General features: G+C 31.9%; 1 pseudogene; it reads right to left on the minus strand.

The window, feature by feature from the left end:
* Positions 1-1,824: 1,824 nt before the first annotated feature.
* Positions 1,825-5,273, minus strand: LOC107844119 (annotated as a pseudogene).
* Between the last annotated feature and the right edge of the window lie 7,976 nt (positions 5,274-13,249).

Raw genomic sequence — 13,249 nt, forward strand, 5'->3', positions numbered from 1 at the left:
GAAGGAGGGTTTATAGAGGAGGCTTGTAACTTAGCTTCCCCTTCATTCCCCTCAGTTGTCAGGTGATCCCTCTGAATCTGGCCTATTTGGCCGCAAGAGTAGCAATTTAGTATCTCAAAATAACATTACCCTGGATGGTTCTTCCCATAAATACCAAAGCGAGGAAACGATCTAGCAAGCTGAGTACCGCTCCCCTGGGACTGGGTACCCTGCATTTTCTAACTATTTTTAGACTGGGGTTAAAGGATCACTGATTATTTGGAGCTCTGGGTGCTGGGGCTCTAGCTGAAGACTAAGCATTACTCCAAAACTTTTTCTTTGACCACTTGTTGCCCCAATTATTACCACCATGGTGCTTACTATTATTCTGGTTTGTAGATTTATCTCTCTTAGCTTGCCTCTCCCTTTCCTTTATCTTAGCTAGCCTTTTCTTCTTCTCTTCAACCTATTGCATATGAACAGACAACTTGAAGAAATCCATGTCTCTATTCAGCATTGCTCTTGCATTCCAACACCATATCATCTGAAAGAACGGATGCAAATTTTCTCATCTGAGCTCTCATGTTACCCGCCAATTCTGGATCATACCTAGAAAGTTGGGTGAACTTCAACGTATGCTCCTTAACACTCATTTTTCTTGTTTCAAATTCATAAATTCTTCTGCTTTTGACTCCCTCAATTACTGGGGAAAGAAACGGTCTAGGAAAGATTCCTCAAACTCACCCCACACAGAAGGCTCATCATCACTACCCTTCGAATCCTCTCATTCATCATACCACTGAGTGGCCACATCCTTCAACTAATAAGCTGCCAACTCAACCCCTTCAACCTCATTCGCATGTAAAACTCAAAAAAATTTCTCCAATTCATAAATGAACCCTTAAGGACCCTCCTCAACCTTCGTACCAATAAACACAGGTGGGTTCAGTCTCATGAATTGACCGACCCGAGTCATCTCAGATGAACCAGACATCAAACCCACATATTCAGACCGACAGGTCTGAAAGGCCACCAACAGGGCAATCATATGGAAGGATTTTTGAAACTCAGCAATTGAAACTTTACTCTAGGGTGGATGGGGGTGGTTAACACCGGTCTGTGGAGCCCGAAGTAGACTAGTCAGAACTGCATGAACTCCCAGAGTAGCCACAAACTCTGGGGTACGAGCTCTATTATAAGTTCTCATACCATGAGTGGGACAGACATCCTCATCTCTGGTGTTATGTTTCGTTGGTCCTACTATGAGGCATGATCAATTTTCTGAAATATAGGGAATCATGGGTTAGAGATCATTCAGACTCTAGATCACTCAGACTCTACAACATAGACTAAATCATAAAACAAAGGGAGTGACATTCCTAAACTCCTTATAGCTTCTTGTTTATAGGTGTGGAGCGCTACACACCCATAAACAGGACTCTATCTAACACAATTTCGCAGACACCCTGGGACCATGAACCGTGCTTTGATATCAAGCTTGTCACAACCCGAGCTAAAAGCCAATCCACGATGGGCATCCCGAACCATAAAGGCCTGGACGCCCATCCCTATTTGGCAATCATGCACACCATTCATATATTATAAAGAAATACAAAAAATATAACAAGACAAAAACATGGTCAGTGTCTCAATTCATCTGAATAATACGAAATTAGGATTATAACATTCAAAATACATGACACCAGTCTGTGAAATCTCTAATGATATAAAGATCAACATCTGTCTAAAACTAGGACAAAACCCTCAGTCGGACTATAAAGCAAAGTGAAATGACAAATCTTAATAACCAGTCCTTCTGGAATAAAGAAGGCTTACCAACGGCAAGTCTTGGACACCACAATATACTGCTTAGAGGGACCCTGGGTCTATGCCTCAGACCATGAAATATAGGGGTCAATACAGATATACTGGTACACAGAGCAATCCAAAAATAAAATATATTTTTATACAACGTAGATGAGAGCTCTTATAAAAAGGTTATCACAAACTCATTTGAAAACACATGGCATAGTATGATGAGTTTCAAACACATTTATTTTCTTTGTAACTCAATTTACTTCAGCACTATTGAGCTAGATGATACACCCTACAAGTTCATGTTTTCACAGACTGCCAAGTCTTGATTTGCCGCCAAGATTGGAGTACTAGTGAGGGGGCATGCAAGATCACACAGCAGGGTGTTAAAATCCCCAATAAAATCAATATGTCATGGTTGGGCACAAGATTACAAAGCAGAGATCCTAACCATAGTCCCGAACTGGGACGACATAACACAAGGTACACAAGATCACATAGTAGGGTACCAAAGTCCCATGTTGGAAAATCACGATTTCCAGCATAAAGTCTCGTGCAACCATAAGGGTATTTACCTTTATGTTTTTTGGCCTAAGACTTATTTTTATGTATGTATTATATAAGTGCAATTAGTGAGTTGATTTTGATTATTCAGGAATTACTTCTCTCCACATTGTACTCCTCTCCTTTCATAGTGAAATTTCTCTACCTCTACCTATGGTTTCTCCCGCAAGAGTTTTCACGTAAATCTGTGTGTTCTTGTTTTCTTTCTGCTTATGGTTTGCTTTATTTCTGCCCGATTCATAACATTGTCTTTTCTTTTTGCTTGTGGTTTTCTTTATTCTGTTTGATTCATAACATGAGCAATAAGATTAAATTGTACCAAGTGAGTGATGGTAGAAACTGCATAATCGCTGGTATTAATAGCACCAATAATTGGAGCCATAGATGACAAAGATTAAGAAGAATGAAATGGATCTAACTCGGTGGAGTTTATGGGAGCTCCGATATCATATAAAGATTCAGAGAAGGAGATCAAAAGATGATTCTATTAAATCTGTCAGCAAGATTTCAAATAGATAATATACAACTAACTGGACCTAAAGTGCATGTCACTATCTACATATTATCTATAACTAACTGCACGAAAGTGTAACCCACTATCTGCACAATCTATAACTACTAACTGAACCTAACTATTCCTAAATATGCTCCTAACATCAGAGACTTATTCAAATTATAACAACTAGTAACAAGAAGTAAATAATGATAGCTAAAACATATATCTGAAAAGAAAAACATGAATCAAACTAAGCTCTTCCTATCATATTGTTAATGTAAAAGGGAAAAAGAGAATAACAAAATGCAAAAGATAATAAACAATTTTAAGGGACAAAATCATTAACATAAAGTAGACTAATTCTTATGAAAAAGTACTCAGACCACTCTAACAAAACAATACACGAATTCACTTATACATAGCTACTATGTCAATCCAAATTGAATACACAAATTCACTTATACACAGCTACTATTTCAATCCAAATTGAACTCCTAGTTACATAGCCTCGGCTGGGCCAACATTGATTGAAAAGAAAAAAAATTCTCCCCATCACATCATTCATCGGTGTAGGATTATTCAAGATCAAGACCAATATTCGAGCCAAATCAACCAACATTAAAGAACAATAAACATAGAATGACTCAAATAACAATACATGACCACTTCTACAACTTGTACATGATTAATTGATCACAATATTGAGGTTGAAGCAATAGTGGATGAGGAGCATAAGCATAAGATGGAGAGAGTTCAAATGCATAGTGTTTGAGAATCATGGCCATTTCTATTTTTGTCTCTAACATAGAAAAGTTTTGTCCAATACATATTCTTGGACCCCAACTAAATGGAAAAAACACAACTTGTCCTTTTGTTGCCTTTGATATTCCTTCACTAAATCTCTCTGGATTAAACTCCATTGCATCATCTCCTCATATTTCAGTATCTTGATACAACAAAATTGTTGGTAATATGAGTTGCATCCCAGAAGGTAAGCACAAATTCCCTAACTTCTTTTCTGTGTTAACTATTCGATTAATCACATATGCTGATGGGTACAACCTTAAGACCTCATTAAAGATCATAGTCACCTATAGAATAATAGATCACAAGTTAATATTGCCATGAAAATATTCACAAGTTCCCCTTATGTATATTGATTAAATATCTGATCAAAGTATGTGCAAACTGATCCAAATGCTATCGTAATAACAAAAAAGTTCAAAACATTGAGCATATAGGCAATACCTACTACTTTTAGTTGATTCAACTTGTCAAAATCAAGTTCATCACTTCCACACATTTGTAGAACTTCTTCTCTAGCTCTTTCTTGACAAATAGGATATTTTCACAATAAAATCATTGTCCATACAAGTAAAGTTGAAGTAGTCTCTTGCCCAGCAAAATAGAATAGTTTACACTCTGCAATCACCTCATCAATACTCATACCAAATTTCTTATGTCCAATACGGACCCCATAAATCCATATGTACAAGTTCAAAACATGTAGAGCGTCTAGTAGTACTTATAGGGAATGACAATCTTTTCTATTTAGCTAGTGGACATACAGAACATTTATTCAACATATTTACATCACTAGGATTCTTCAGAATGTCTAAACACTTGAGAACCTGAGCAGCAAGGTGTCCAAGTCTCTGGTGCCATAAGCTGCAGCTGGACGTTGAGATTTCTGCAATGAATCTGCTGATTTTTTATCTTGACTGATTAGTATCTCCTGTCCAACCACCTTTAAGAACATGCATTCCACCCTTTTGTCTACCAATACCCTTCACCTTGCCATTGAAGAGGTCCTAAAACATACAAAAATCAGGATAAAAGGATATAAAATATAAAATTTCCTTGGTTATCTTAGCAACAGACAGCAAATTGATTTTGAAGTCCGGAACAAGTAGAACATCTTTGATCACATCATCTGCAAAAATGGGGGCTTCTCCAGTGTGTGAGATTATCACTTCATCACCTGTTGGAAGGTGCAACTTGTCCAAATATTTAGAATCAATTTGGTACCACTTTTGAATAGGTGTTTATGTGCAGACACATGATGTGTAGCACCTGAGTCTACAATCCAACTGTCAGGACATGCTTTGGACAAGAAACAAGTAGTAATACTGTCATATTTACATGTTTCATGTCTTTTGTGTCTTTGCTCAACATGGTCATAATCTGAGTATACTCCTCCTCAATGAATGTGAGAGGCTCAGCCAGTGGAGAACGAGTCACTTCATGACTAGAACTAGGAGTATCAACCTAACCAGCTACCATAGTTGAAGCCTAGAAGAATTTTTGTCAGTGTTGACAAAGTTGTTACCACCATTGCGTATGGAGAAGCTGTTGCTACTAGTGCTTTGTCATCTAATGTTAGAATTGTAGCCTTGTTTCTTCTTGTTCTTCCAGTCATTTGGATACCCCACCAACTTGTAACAAGTTTCCTTGGTATGACCTAAGATATGAAAGTAATCACATTTTCTGCCTTTATCGTTAGTGATGCTTTGTCCAAAACCATAGTTTTGATTCACTTGTATAGCAAGTGGCTCTGATCTATCATTCACAGTCAGCATACAAGATGAATGTTGAATTTCATCCTCTATAAGCATAGCGTAAGCTTGGTTAAGAGTAGGAGTTACTTCTTTGAGCAATATCTGTCTTCTAGCTTAATCATAGGACTCATTTAAGCCACTTAAAAACTATAAAAGTCTAAGTTGACACATATGATCTGAGTACTCTCTGGACCTAGGGCAATCATAACTAGGATTTGGCACTAGTACATCATAATCACTCCATAAATTCTTCAATTTGGTAAAATAAGTTGAAACTGAATCTGTACCTTGAGAGTGCACATTAATTTCACGATGTAATTGGTATATACACATATGATTCACCTTGTCATACCTATCCTTCAAATCATCCTAAACTACACAAGCACTCATGGCATAAATAATGCCAGATAATAGACTCTCACTCACAGTGTTCATAATCCAGAAAAGCACAATTGCATTACATGTTTCCCACTGCCCATGAAGCTCTTCTCGATACGACTCCTTATTGCAGGTTCCAGTGACAAATCTAAACTTTCTCTTCCCTAAGAGAATACGTATCGATCGACTCCATAGACTATAATTTTCTGAACCAGTTAACTTGATTGGAACAAATACAGCACTGAAACTATCAGATGCACCAATGAAAAGTGGATCACTTTGATCAATTTTAGGCGCCATGATTGATAGAATGTAGCTGTAATATAGATCTAAATTGCGAAAAAGGAACTAAAGACAGATATCCGAAAATGCGCAGAAAACTTAGTGAACTGTGATCGAAAACCATACTTAGTGTTGAGCTCGTGGCTCTGATACCATGTAAAATTCAAGCATTACATCTTGATAATCCATGAACAAGGTAGGAGAAAGAGAGAGTGAAGTTGGAAATTTTATTCATCTAAAAACTTGTGTTACAATCTGATGTTGTGCCGTATATAGGCTGTGAAAGAGATACAAAATATCTAATAACTACCTTCTTCTAGAATATTCTATTTGACAGCTCATTGTAACTAACTAATCACTATCTAATAACCTTCAACCACTTATACAGCTGACTCATCAGTCGGCATATCAATGGAACAGGTAGTCGTGTATGTGGTAGTCAAAATAGACTTTGAGACACATAACATGCATGCATACTTCTCGAACATAGTTGAAGTCTTTTCGATGAACGAATGGAAAAATGATGACATAAAGATTGTCTTCGAGATTCAACTAAAATATATAATATTGAATTTTCAAATGAGGGATGCAACATGAAAACTTTCTGAGGTTATCCATCCCATATTACGTGTGAGACATTTTTGTATACTTGCATATATATTGTGTTAGGCTATTACGAGCCGACCAGACGAAGCAAGGCTTAGGTTACCACACAAAGATTTATTATAGAATTCATATATAAGGAAATAAATTTTACCTCCATCCTGGGATGTATATTAAACGTGACATTTCTGAAATTATTTTAATCAATTCTTTTTTAAATTCAAAAATCTTTCTTCCTTCTTCGTAATTACTGCCAAAAGCAGTTCTTGAAATTGCATCACTTGTCAAAGTTTGAAGATATGGCCACACATCTATCTCCGATCCTTCTTTCGAGACAACTTTTTTCCATTTGTTCAACACGTCACTAATTGTCAATTCAAATGCAGGTAGCATATGCTGCACATTAATAAGAATTCAATTATAGTCATCAAAATGGATTTGGCCATGAACCTGCCCCTACTGAACCCACTAGAATAGGGTTATGTTAAAAATTTTCATTAAGCCCATTTAAAACTGGGGCATATAAGCCCGACCAGGCCGAATCACTAATATCCTAATTATTAATAATTGGAAAAATTACACATTATAGACAAAATACTATATTAATTACATGATATGGTTCATGTTTTAAAAAATTACAATTCATAGTCATTTGGTAGTTAAAAGTTAGCTTTTTTTTGTGGGCCCTTTATACAAATATATTAAGATTTGTATATATCAATTTTCTCTCTCATATATTTATTTTTGATATTTTTTTTCTATTCTCTCTCTATCCCATTTACTCAAAAAAGGCAACAATGAAATATCAAAACACAAGATTTTTTATGATATCTTATTCAACTATTTTTTCCTTAATTTTCTCTCAAAATTACTCTAATATCCTTGATTTTAAATTAAAGAAGCGACAACATTGGCAACATCATAATACATAATTATTCAAGACATCTTTTTCAACTTTTTTCTCCTAATTTTTCTCTCAAAGTCGCTCTAATATCACAAAATATAATCCTTGATTTTTCTGTGATAAATCATTTTTGCGGCTTTTTCACCACAGAAAATCAGTTTAGGATATTTATTGGCATTAGCTTTAATTTTTTTAAAATTTTTATATATTATGTCAGTTAGTTGTTAAATTTCTTCGTTGTTCATATATTTTACAAAAAAATAAAAAAGGGGGAGCACTCCCCCGTTTTTATAATTTTTTCATTTTTGTGGATTTTTATTTTATAATATTATATATTATGTAAGTCACTTCCCCATTTTTTTTATGGATGATTTATCAAAAAAAAAAAAGAATTTTGCATCTTCTAGAAAGGTGGAAAGGAAAAAATATTTTAAGGTATCTAAATCTAAAAAGGGGAGCAATGAATTTGACAATGATTATGAGATATTTTTGTATATATTCTCATGAAACGGAATTGTTGGTCAATATACATTTTTGTTTCAATATATGTAGATACGTATACTTTTTTTTTGTAGAATAATACATGTATATATATACAGAGTTAGAGTGTATGGATGTATATACAGTTTGTATTTTTGATTTATGTATATACAATTTACGTATATGTATATACAGTTAACTTTCACATATACATTTTGAAGAATAATGTATATGTAGATATATACAGTTTTAGAGTGCATATATGCATATACATTCAAATTTGTTATTATGTAAAACATTCAAATTTGTATATACAGATATACAAACAACAGATATACAAATAATAAACATATATGTATATGCTTATTTCTTTTGCATATATGTATATGCAGATATACAAACAACGGATATACAAATATGTATATTTCGTTTGCATGTATATTTTGTTTACAAACAACATTTAAATTTGTATATACAGATATATAAACAACAGATATATAAATAATAAACAACAATTTTCATCTGAATATATGTATATTTCGTTTACAATATCGTTTACAAACAACATTCAAATTTGTATATACAAATATACAAACAACAGATATACAAATAATAAACAACAGTTTTGATTTAAATATATGTATACTTCATTTGCATATATGTATATATAGATATACTAACAACAGATATACAAATATCAAATTTATGTAAACTAATATACAGATATACAAACAATAGATATACAAATAATAAAAACAATCTTTGTAACCTTTAAAACAGATATACAAATACAATCATACACTTATGTTCACAGATACACAAAATTTAAATATACTATTAATAGATATACATAAAAAATATTAAAAGACTGTCAATTGTATATTATAAAATATGCAGTAGAGTAATGAATGAATATATCACACAAATTGCAATTACAAATGGGATTTAGAAAAAAAAAAAAAAAACTAACACAAACAAGGATTATAACCTTTTAACAACTTCTGTGAAAAAAGAAATTCAAAATTATGAAAATAAAAATTCAATACGAAAATTGAAACCTAAAATTACAATTGAAGTTATTGTATACAAAAACAATAGTAATTGCAAAATTGGCAATTTGAAAGTTTTTGAAGTTTATATTGTGCATTCAATTTCGAAAATCTAATTTAAACCAATAATAAAATCGATTTTCATTATGTTGAAACTGAATCAATTTTTATTGTGTATTAGATTCAAAAAAGGATTTCAGTAAATAAATTTAAGTAAAAAAATAATTTGCGTAAATCGTATATACCAGAATTTTGTATGCACTAATTACCAACTTTCTCCTGTAGATCACAATTTAAAAAAAAATTATCAAATTTTGAGGGAGTAATTAACGCATAAATTCATATTTATTGATCTGTTATATCAGAGAAATAAATGAAAATTTGAAGAAGATTAAGTACATTTATTACATTAAAATTTCCTTTTTTTATCTCTTTTTGTTGTCATGAACTTTTCCTTCTTTTTTGTATATATATACATAAAACTGTCATTTATTTTATCTATGAATTGTAAATATGAATTTAGACTAGAAAGTTAGTTGTAGATACTCTAAAGAGACTATATGTGAAATTTTACCTTATTATTTCTACAATCAATAAGAAGTTTAGATTAAGTTATAAAAAACACGACTCTCTCATTGTCATGATCTCCATCATGACGTCAAATTTTAAAACTTAGTCAAAGACCTTATCATATCAATCAAATAACTTGATATAACTATGAAAAAGAATATTGATATTTATATCAAATAACATTTATAAGATACGCTTGAATCATCATATATGATATTAGATCTATGGTATATCCACTATATCCCTAACAACGATCATGTTAGTATATTCTATATATCTTTCTTTTATGATCGTGGTGTTCTAGCCAGTTTTCGTGAACCTCAACTAATTTAACAAAATACCTGTCACCTCCCACTAGCAACATGTATGAGGTTCTATGTCAATCAAGGCTAAAACAGAAAAATTTCTATATACCTTTTATCTTATGATCAGAAGAATTTCTTAAATCACGTGTCGAGTTAAAATCAGACAAACAAATTAAAACACAGAGATTATGACAAAAGTTTGATAGTTGTTAAAACCTTCAACTTGTCAAGGTGAAAAGCAGGATTGAGAATTCTTCTATGTGTGGCCCAAGTTTGATAGTTAGCTATGTCACAGTGTATGCATATATGACTGTGTATGTAGTCTATGACAGCATGACATAAGTATGTATACATGTATGATTAATTGTATGGATGCCTCTAATAATGTTTTGAAAAGAAATGTTACACTGTCATACAATTACAAAGTTCGACTATATATTTTATAGTTACCTACACATTAAAATGAAAACCACATAAAAAAATTCTTAATTACCTACATATTAAAATGAAGAACCTAAATGCATAAGCAAATTCAAAATTTGACTATATGTTTTATAATGATTTCAAGTAAACATACAGTATTGTGTTCGAAGTAAAATAAATTTAGATATTTAATGAATATCTCAATAATATACAAAAGTGATAAATGACAATGTGGCCTAACAAAAAGTAGGACGAATTGCAACTGTGCTTAGTTATTTTATAGTGAATATATTTATACCACAAAAGTTTGACTGACATATTTAATGAGCATAAAGAAGTTTTACATAATCAAATGATCACTAGATTAAAAATCAACTACAAAATATTATTTTATTTCATCATTTGTACTAAAATGATGGAAATAGTAATCCATATGAAAGGTAGAATAAAATAGTTTCATGAGATATCCGAACTTAGCTCATCTCATGTACCAAAAGGTCCCTGATAGTATAAACTAGAAGTCCTTTAAAGTGTTAATATATAGAATTCAACTTTTATTTCTATACATTGGCAATATAAATATTTTATAGAACTTGACCAAATATCACATGACACGTGTTGATGAAAACCATTTAGCACTTGTATGAAAGTCATTGACGATGAAGCTTATCCCCATCCTCTTATCAAATCAGCTAAAAGATAACAAATAATTACTACTATACATAATAAAATTTGAATTGTGAATTCATACCATATTTTGTGATGGTTTTTTGGATGAAGGGGCTTATTCTTGGCCAAATCTAGTCATGTGAGAAATTAATAGGCTTAGACATAGCTTCTTCTTCATCTCTTTCATATCACCATACAATAACTTGTAACAATTTCCTTTGAAACCTTGTTGTCTTAGACATTTCTCCAACTTTTTGGGTTTGAACCAAACATAATTCAAGATTCTCCATGCACATCTCAATACTAAGATAATTGCAAATGAAAATATTGCAATTTTTAAGTTGTAATATGATATCTCCATATTGAAATGAAGGCCTTATCTTACACTCACTAGCATACACTTAGCTCTATTTGATCTTTATTATGGCACTAGTATCCTATATATATTAATTAATTAACTAAAAGTCTTAAGGGCCTTTTGGTTCATGAGATAAGGTTAGATATTGGATAATTAAGTTTCAGATAAATTTACACTTTCAATCAAACAAAGTGTAAATTTAACTATGAATATCCTACTTTATCTTTATCATATCCAATTTGGTATTATTTGATTCAATCTCTCGTGTGGAATAAATTAGTCCAAAAACTATATATAATCACAAAATTATAACTCTGAAATAATTTAGTCCGTGAAACAAACGACCGGAAATTTTATGCCTTGGTGACCAAGAAATTATAGTCCAAAGAAGCAAACACACGTCTTAGAAAATTCAAAGAATTCCCTAATGCAATATTGCACATCATTTTCTCCAACAATCTTTTTCTTTATCTTTGTGTCTAGATAGATTATTTGACTTGTCCAAACCTATTAAATCTTCTAAAGAAAAAATGTATTTACCAATGTAGATATGTGATAATTTGAAGCAAAAGCAAGGAGGGAACTAGAAATTCAAAATTTGATGCCACATATTTGAACCTCGATATTCAAATAATTTGGAGCTTAAGTTGAACCTTGAACTCAAATAATTTGAACCTTAAATTAAAACAATTTGAACCTTGAAAAAATTAGTCTTTAATGAATCTTGAATTAATTTTAAATAGATTAGTCCTTGAATATTTGTACACATTTAAAGTTCGATATCATAAATGTCAGTCGTCAAGTTAAAGGACACGGTTATATATTATGCCAAAATATTTTGATAGAACCAATCTATTTTTTATAGCTGAACCAACGAGCATTAGGTTGGCTTTACGTGTAGATGGATTCTTTTCAAATTTTAATTAACGAAATATGAGAACTTCTTGAAATTTTAAATTTACCAAGTACTTTGTTTTCGTTTATAACATAAAAACGTACAAGAAAATAATTTTGCATAATTTTGTTTAGAGTTGAGAGTCTCCGCTATGGCGTCAATATCTCCAGCTTAAAATGAAAGAATTTAGGTTTTAAAGAAATCAATCAAAAAATAATAAAATAAAAAATAATGTGTCAGCAAATAGAGTCGTTATATATGGACGAAGATTTTTTGATTGAATGCTTCTTACAGTGCTTGTAGACAAAATTTGGTCTAGTCTACGTCTAGATGTAATTTCCTAACTATTATTCATCATTTGGGTAGGAAACTCACACTTCCAATAGTTCGGATATGAAACTCAAAAAACTAAGATAATTTAGATGTGTTATGAAATATAAAGCAAAAGAAGAAGAAGAATAGAGTGAGAAAAGACAGTGATTATTATTTTATTTTTTTGAAGGGTTTCTTGATGGATTAATTATAATGAAGAAAACCAACTTTATTTATAGGGAAAAACTAATCTTGGGGTTTCTAACTTTTCCCTAAATATATATTCACTATATATGGTAAAGTAGATATTCACTATATATTGTAATATATTTATAACACTCCCTCTTAAATGTCTAATTGATAGATAATGTGTCATTAAAACCTTACTAGAAAAAACTTAGTGGGAAAAAAATCTAGTGAAGGAAAAAGAGTACACATCTCTAACAACACGCATATCGGCTGCCTCATTAAAAACCTTACAAGAAAAACCCATTGGGACAAAACCTCGTAAGGAAAAAAGAGTACAACGCGTATTAACTCCCCCTAAAAGAACATCCTTGAACCTTTATATCCCGATTTGGTGCACCATCTTCTTGAAAGTTGCAATTG

The sequence above is a fragment of the Capsicum annuum genome, chromosome 10 (genome assembly GCF_002878395.1).
Source record: "Capsicum annuum cultivar UCD-10X-F1 chromosome 10, UCD10Xv1.1, whole genome shotgun sequence".
NCBI lineage: Eukaryota > Viridiplantae > Streptophyta > Magnoliopsida > Solanales > Solanaceae > Capsicum > Capsicum annuum.